Source organism: Galendromus occidentalis, unplaced genomic scaffold, assembly GCF_000255335.2.
Source record: "Galendromus occidentalis unplaced genomic scaffold, Mocc_1.1 scf7180000076873, whole genome shotgun sequence".
In the NCBI taxonomy this organism is placed as follows: Eukaryota; Metazoa; Arthropoda; class Arachnida; order Mesostigmata; family Phytoseiidae; genus Galendromus; species Galendromus occidentalis.
The window spans coordinates 1-7309 of record NW_003804862.1 but is presented as its reverse complement, the minus strand read 5'-3'; the positions used below and the strand labels follow the sequence as shown (position 1 = coordinate 7309).

The 7309-nt window shown below is 50.9% G+C and overlaps 2 pseudogenes; one reads left to right on the top strand and one right to left on the bottom strand.

The window, feature by feature from the left end:
- Positions 1 to 793: 793 nt before the first annotated feature.
- On the bottom strand, positions 794 to 1703 carry LOC100908258 (pseudouridine-5'-phosphatase pseudogene; annotated as a pseudogene).
- Positions 1704 to 4017: 2314 nt separating this feature from the next.
- LOC100909255 (pseudouridine-5'-phosphatase pseudogene) lies at positions 4018 to 5109 on the top strand (annotated as a pseudogene).
- Positions 5110 to 7309: the final 2200 nt, after the last annotated feature.

The window sequence follows — 7309 nt, the reverse complement described above, 5'->3', positions numbered from 1 at the left end:
GCTGTGATGGTTTGGGATTCATTCGTTCTCTGTAAAGCCACGACTGTGAAATTCTTCGTAGGCATGATATCCTGTGTCTCGATAATTCTACAATTCGATGTCAATTTCAACCATGCTTTAGACAAGATTGACGTCAAACAAGTGTCTGGCGTTAAGATCGGGGAATTCTTCTAGACTTAGACGATTACGGTGTCGATGAACAACATAGTCTGTTACTAATGAATTCTTCGCAAAAAATTATATTACGCATGCGGATAGACAGCTGTCGGTATCCAAAACTCGTGGCAATCATGAGGGTATTCCAGCCGATACACCGCGGTCAGAGTTTGACCAGAAATACATTTTAAGCCACCGCTGTAGCTAATGTCGTTCTTGTCAGGAGATAGGGGTGCACTTCTCTAAGGGCGCGAACCCTTACGGGTTTTGTGATAATAGCGTGGGAGAACGGCGAATGTTTACGGATGCATAGTGCGACCTTGAGCTTGTGACTGCTGGGAGGTGAGTATCTTGAACCATCCATTCCGACGCACCAGTCAAAGCTCAGATTACCAGGAGATACGGAGAGGGCGCCAAGATAAACTTTGAATTTCGGCCTCGGACCGATCTCAGTGAAACCAAGGTGACTCGTCATGGAATACAAGCAATGATGAATGATAAGCTCAACCAACGGTTCGCCCAGTCTCGACACGCACGCTCCACGAATGACGCGAATCGCGTCATCGGGCGATGCTCGCGGAAATTCGTCAAGCTCATTGATGTCCCGATGGAAGCGAGGACCAATTTCTGCACCCGCATTAAATAGTATTTATTACCGGATCCACACATCCAGCTATCGGAAGCTCACACGATTTCTCCTTCGAACTTGAAGACTTTGACATAATTGGCACTCTCTGTTCGCTTTTTTTTCTACATTAAATATTTTGTACAATCGGTTTCCGCTGAGGTATCCGGAGAGACAACTTCTTCGAATTCCAGTCTGAAATCCCATTCGTCTTTCACGGGAAAGCTGGAAGGCCGAAAAGTTCGGGTCGGAAATCCAGCAGGCTCCGGAGCTGCAGCGTGGCTAGAGAACATTTCTCATCCTTGGAGACCAGAACGACTTGCATCCCGGCAGCGCGTGCCGCTTCCACTCCATTCACGGCGTCTTCGAACACGAGGCATTCAGATGAATCCACTGGTTCATCGAACCTTTCAGCCGCCGCCAGGAAAATGTCCGGTGCCGGTTTGCCGTACGAAACGCCAGGATCGTCGAGTCCGCACGTTATGTGGTGTATCATGGAGAAGAGCTCGGGGTGGGCGCTTGTTTTGATGGCCACGGACTTCGTTGAGCTGCTCGTACCCACAGCCATCGGGATTCCGGCGCGGTGTAGATGCCGAATGAGCCTTTCAGCTCCTTGTAGGAGCCTACAGTGGGAGAGTAGCTTCGCGTGATTCTTGCCGATCTCCATCATGCACTCTTCGACTGTCAGTGAGCTTTGGCAGTGTTTCACAATCAGTTTGGCACAATCTAGTCGATTCCTTCCGAGCAGCTGCTGCTGGAGTCGAGTTGAGAACCTGTAGCCCTGCTGGACCACCACTGAACGCATCATTTCGTTGTAGATCGGCACCGTATCGAGCAGGAGTCCGTCCATGTCGAATATGACGTGGCTAACGGGTCTGAGAAACTGGGTCGTCTCACAATTCATCGCGATTGATCCGCCTAGTTTAGCGAGGGTCTTGCGTACACCGAACATTTATGCTACTTGTCGGGCTTTCCCCTCTCCGCAAAAAGAAACCCGCGCTCTCTTCTGTGAAGGTGCCTCGTCCGTCTACAAAGCCTACAAAAACAGTGAGAGTTTTCGACTTCCTTCACGAGATAGCGAAGGGTTGCGCGCGACCCAATCAATTAAAAGAGTCCGGATTCAGTCTCGGGTGGTTCAAATCGAACATGGTCGATGGCGACCGAGGTTTGAATCCGGAGCTTTCTTTCCGGAGTGCACAGATGATGACGTATCGGCACTTGTCGCTCATTGGACCCGGGATCTCCGACTTATCAGCTGACGTGTGAACTGGAAACAAAAGATGTTAGCAGCGCGAAAGCCGTCTATCTGTGCGTCATGATCGACAATCGGCGATATGGATGGTTTCCTGACGATACGCAAATCTACAAGACTCTAAATGCCAGATTACGTTAGCCGCGTGACGGATAAACTCACAAGAACGAGCTACGACACTTGACGTGACCAATGCGAGTCCCCACCCGAGCGACAGTCATATGTGCCCCCGATTCTAGGTAGCCGCCAGCGATTCTCACGTACCGACGAACTTGATCGCAGTGACAATCTGCTTCCCTGTTCAAGACAGCCTCGAAGATTTTCGGGAATCTGAACTGTTTTCACTGTCTTCATCGCTCCCGGGTTCCCCGTATGATTATTTATTATCGATTGGATTGATTGATCGACACGGGAATGCTTATAATTAAGGTATTTCAAGCATCTGCATGGCTCTATCATCGGAGAAAAAAACCTTAGGAAGCATCTCACCATCTAAGAGGGAACTTTCAGCTGAGCAGTCGGGAACGGGTACTCGATCTGAGACACTCGTCTGACGTCGTCTGAGGCGAGGCCACTGAAGGCGCCCTCTACTTTAGGCGAGCGACTAGCGAAGCTCTCATACTACTATATTATACAAGTCGAGCAACTCAGCCACGGATTTTTGCCGAGTGACAGTGACTTGAAGCAAATAATCATTTCTTGAATCTACGCAATAGACCTTTGTTCGATTGACAACGTTCGAGAAACACTTGCTCTCGAGAATTCCTCTGTCTGGACTTTGACTATCATCATCAAGTGAAGCAGGCGTTGTAGAGCAGTTTAATACCCATTAAGTCGGTTAAGAGACTAGAACGAATAAGGAATGGCTCCTGTTGACAAACACCTCCTTCAGCTCACGTAAGCACATTCGTTCAACGAGAACATCTGGAGACTTCATGTCGTGTATGATCAGGTCAGCTGTATCAGCGTCGTCGATCCGCATTCAGAATCCATCAGTATCATCGTCTCCTCTTCCGAAGCCATATCTCTCCAAACTCAACGCCGATGGCTCAGCTCACCGCACCTCGAATGTAGACTCAGATGATCTCCGGAGACTCTTTTCTGAGAGTGAGTTCTTCGTCGTTCGATCCTCGTGACGTTGATTTTCCAGGCGGACCCCCGTCAGAATAGAAACTAGCTCTTCTCGCATCATCGCTAATCTCGATTGAAACCTCCAGCGAGGTACTCACGAGCCGTTAGAGAAATTTTCTCTCATGTGGACACTGATGGAAATCACATCGGAGATTCATTCGCTGTCGGGTGAGCGGCCGTTTCCGTCTGAGAGCGAACGCCGTACTCCCATCTTAGGTGTCCAAACGACCGACATCGAGATTCAGCTCGCAGCCTTCTTTTCCACGGGCTCGATGACGACCTCATCGTAATGATCGATTGTCCGAATCGTCCTTTCTCGCCGTCGGGAGCTGTGAGTGACGGCTGAGAAATGGAGACTCCCGTGTCGAGAATGCGTTCGCGAAGCCCATGGCTCTACTTGAAACGAATCCATATTCTTCAGTGCGGATAATAACCACAAATATGATCGGTAATGCCTGCAAATTCTAAAAGAAGGATGGATGACTCACGTGCTTACGAACACTTTCCATGGATCGAAAATCCCAGTTGCAAATGCAGCTTTTATTATAGTCGCCCTCCTTGGCTTACTACCCGTAGCGATCGTCAACTTTGGTAAATTCCAGGTGTCACTGATCAGGATCCCCGGAAGGAATCGATCCAGCCTCTGCGACCCTGCCTTGGTAGTCGGCTGCAGGAATCGTGGATGGAGCATGAGTCTGAGCGGAGAGCTCTGAAGGGTTTGCTTTCGAAAGGCCCTGTGCGTTGAGCTTGCGCGGAGTGCTCCCTGGGTTCAAGAATAGATAACGCGGCAACACGTGAGCCACAGGGAAATCGGCGACGTTGTCTTCCTCTCAAAGACGACGATTTCCGAGCCCCCCCAAGTTACAGGCTTCGACGACGTCAAGAGGGCTCGAATATCTCACAGAACCTTTCCCACTGTTCTCTCCGGCTCTCTCCGACTTCCTTCTTCCGGTTCTCGACTATTAACAGGTGCGCGAATGCCGAACGACCATAACTAGAATGGCTTTCAAACCCGTGACACACTGCATCTTCGATTTCGACGGTCTGCTCGTGGACACCGAGAGGCTCTACTTCAAGATCATCGACGATGTCCTCAAGGAATTCGGTCATCGTTACACCGTGGAGATCAAGCTCATGGTTCTTGGCTGCACAAGGAAGGATTGTGCAAGAATTGTCATCGATCATTGCCGTCTGAACATCACAATCGATGAATTCCTTCGCCTCATGGAAGAGAAATGCATTGAGACACTACCAAAATGCCAGTTGCTCCCCGGCGCAGAACGGCTCGTTCGCCATCTCGTCAAGAAAGGAATCCCGATCGCTATCGGCACCAGCAGCTCACTCGCAGCGCTCGAGCTGAAAACGACTCATCATGGGGATTTCATGAAGAATTTTACCCATCTGGTCAGTGCTACGGACGACCCGGAAGTCGCAGCTGGAAGCCCGCACCCGACGTCTTCCTAGTGTGTGCCCAGCGATTTCGAGTCCCCCCGAAGGCTAGTCGAGTTCTGGTGTTCGAGGATGCTCCTAATGGTGTTCGGGCAGCTCTGGCCGCCGGAATGCAAGCGGTGATGGTGCCCGACCCAGCTGTCGTTACTCAGGATCAGCGCAATGAAGCCACGCTCTGTTTGAACTCTCTCGAGCACTTTGAGCCCGAACTTTTTGGCCTCCCTCCATTCGACGATGAAATCCTGAGCGAATCACCTCCCCTCAATCCCAGGAATCTCTAGACTTCTCCCCGAATCGGCCCGACTTCCCGAGGGAATTTCCCGGTTGAGAAATTTCCGCGGAGGTCTGGAGCCATGCAGAACGCTCATCCTCCAAGTAGCCTGACCATCGAAAAACTCAAGCGTATATAATTGTGACATAAGTGTGAATCGAAGGATCTGTATCATTGAAAGACTGATGCATTCGAGAATTGAGAAATGAAAAACACACAACTGATGATGAACTTGATGGAGAAGAGTTTTCTTCGCGACAGAATGCGTTTCTCGGAGAGCCTCTCGAGATTCTCTTAGCACTCGGTCAGCATCGAGCTTTGGCGACCGATCCACTTGGCGATTCGATGGCGGAACTAAGCACTGTAGATTCATGCCGAAGTTCATCCCGAGTTACAGGCCTCAACCTTTGAGACTACGAAACTACTCCGCTCGTTAAGGAGTGGATCATCGTTGCGTCATCCTCCGCGACAATCGTTGTGCAGGATGTGGCCTGCTCTTCCTGACCGACATAGGGAAGCTAAATGCCATCGAATTGTTATACCTATGATTATCTGATCTCCAGAGCTAATCTGTCCCTGCTTGATAATTCGTCTGTTGAAACAGGTTGGGGCAAGTGCAACGCTGTAGGCCTCACACGTCGTCTTGAAGCAACCACAGTCGGACTTTCCTTTTCGGGGTCGGGATAAATGATATCTTTCAATCGGATACAGATTACGGATCCCAATCTGACGCTTTCGACATTTATTCCCTCGCTCCCATTGGGAACCCCATCCCGTGGGAAGTGACGTTGATCATAGGAGCATGACGATGATGGAGATACCCGAAGCGTCGTCACCCACATAGGTCTCTCCAATGGGGAACTCCGGAGGCTTCCCGGAAATTCTGCCCAACCTCAGGAACGCTTGGGAGCACTGTTTCAGGGTCGGCTTCGGATGCCAGAGTCACCAGTTTCTCGACGTCTGAGCAGTTCCCTCTTGTGGGCTACCAGCTTCGGAATGAACGTTTGTGAGACGCCCGGACCATCGCCGCCATTGTGAGGAATGCCGCGTCTGGTGACGGGATAGCTCCGACGGATAATATGATGAGGAGAGCTGTGACGAAAATCCTCTTGGGGTGGTCAGTCGAGAGCGCCCGCGCGTCCGAAGTCCAGGCGGCTATCGGTTGATCAAATCAATCACTCATTCCCACCCCGCTCACGTCGAGGGGCTCGGAAGATTCGACGTCGAGCCAGTCACGGGAGCTACGAAACGAGCGGGGCGTTTTCACATTTCATCAAGTTGGGCACAGAGGATATCGAGACTCGAGACGGGTCGATTGCACAACATAGACGGCCTCGTTATCCCTTGATTTTTCATAAAAGGCGTTAGGTAGAACATAGTCGTTCCCCCCTTCCCAATCGGTATGGCCTGGAACTTGAACTTGGCGAATGGCAGTTCCATTGTCATGTCCGTTCCGTTCACGCGGGGTCTCTGAAACGAGCGCTCCCAGAAGCGATGGCGGACTCAATTGTGGATCTTACCCTACATAAATTTTGAACAAAGCTGCGCCGTCCCTGCCTGGCATCATGAGTGGATATTTCCTGGAACATCGCTGTGGATCTGACGCCGCGGCGCCGAGAATCCGATCGGAACGCTTCCCGAAACAGGAACGACCGGCACAGTATTTGACTACGCCGGCCGTTGAAGCGTTTCGAAGGGGGCTTAAGTTCCGAAGTCATATGCACTGACTAACTCAGGAGGTGCTCAAATTATGGACGAGCCCAGATTTCCCGGCGGAATGCTCGGGATCAGGATACGGACTGGTGGCCTGAGAGATTCCGCTCAACATTGACCCTGGGCTTTGGCGCTGCATTGCGTGAAAGTGCATTGGTTGAAGCAACGCCGACGTTGCATGTGGAATAAGGCGATCAAAACGAGAAGAAACCGAATTGGATCGCAGCCGTGCCATCTACAGGCGAAATCATGCTGGGTCTTTATCCTAATCTCGAAGTTCCAAGAAAATCGTAGTTTTCAGATTTTCCTCATGGGAATGATGTAGAGCGTCGAAATCATAGCGACGGGGCGACCGATTGGACCCGAGCTCGGACGACCACGATTCGAAAGAACGCAAAGCCAGTATTGTTGTTGGAATGTGAACCACCGTGAACAAGCGGCGCAGCAGTGCAGCAGTTCCAATCTCTTCTGTTCGTTATCTTCTCTAGATGGAATACTATAATGGCGAAGTGCGGCGGGAAGATTCGTAGTGGTGCTGCGCACACCTTCCAACAATTGTACGACAGAGAGCGACCTGGGATCAAGCTATCGCAGTGATTCGATCGATTCTCCTATGGGGCTCGGCGTGTTACCCGGAGCTTCCGACGGAGAAGTTGAGTGTAAGCGGCAAGGACAACCCGCAACACGGATTCGATGCCAGGACTCGCTCCCG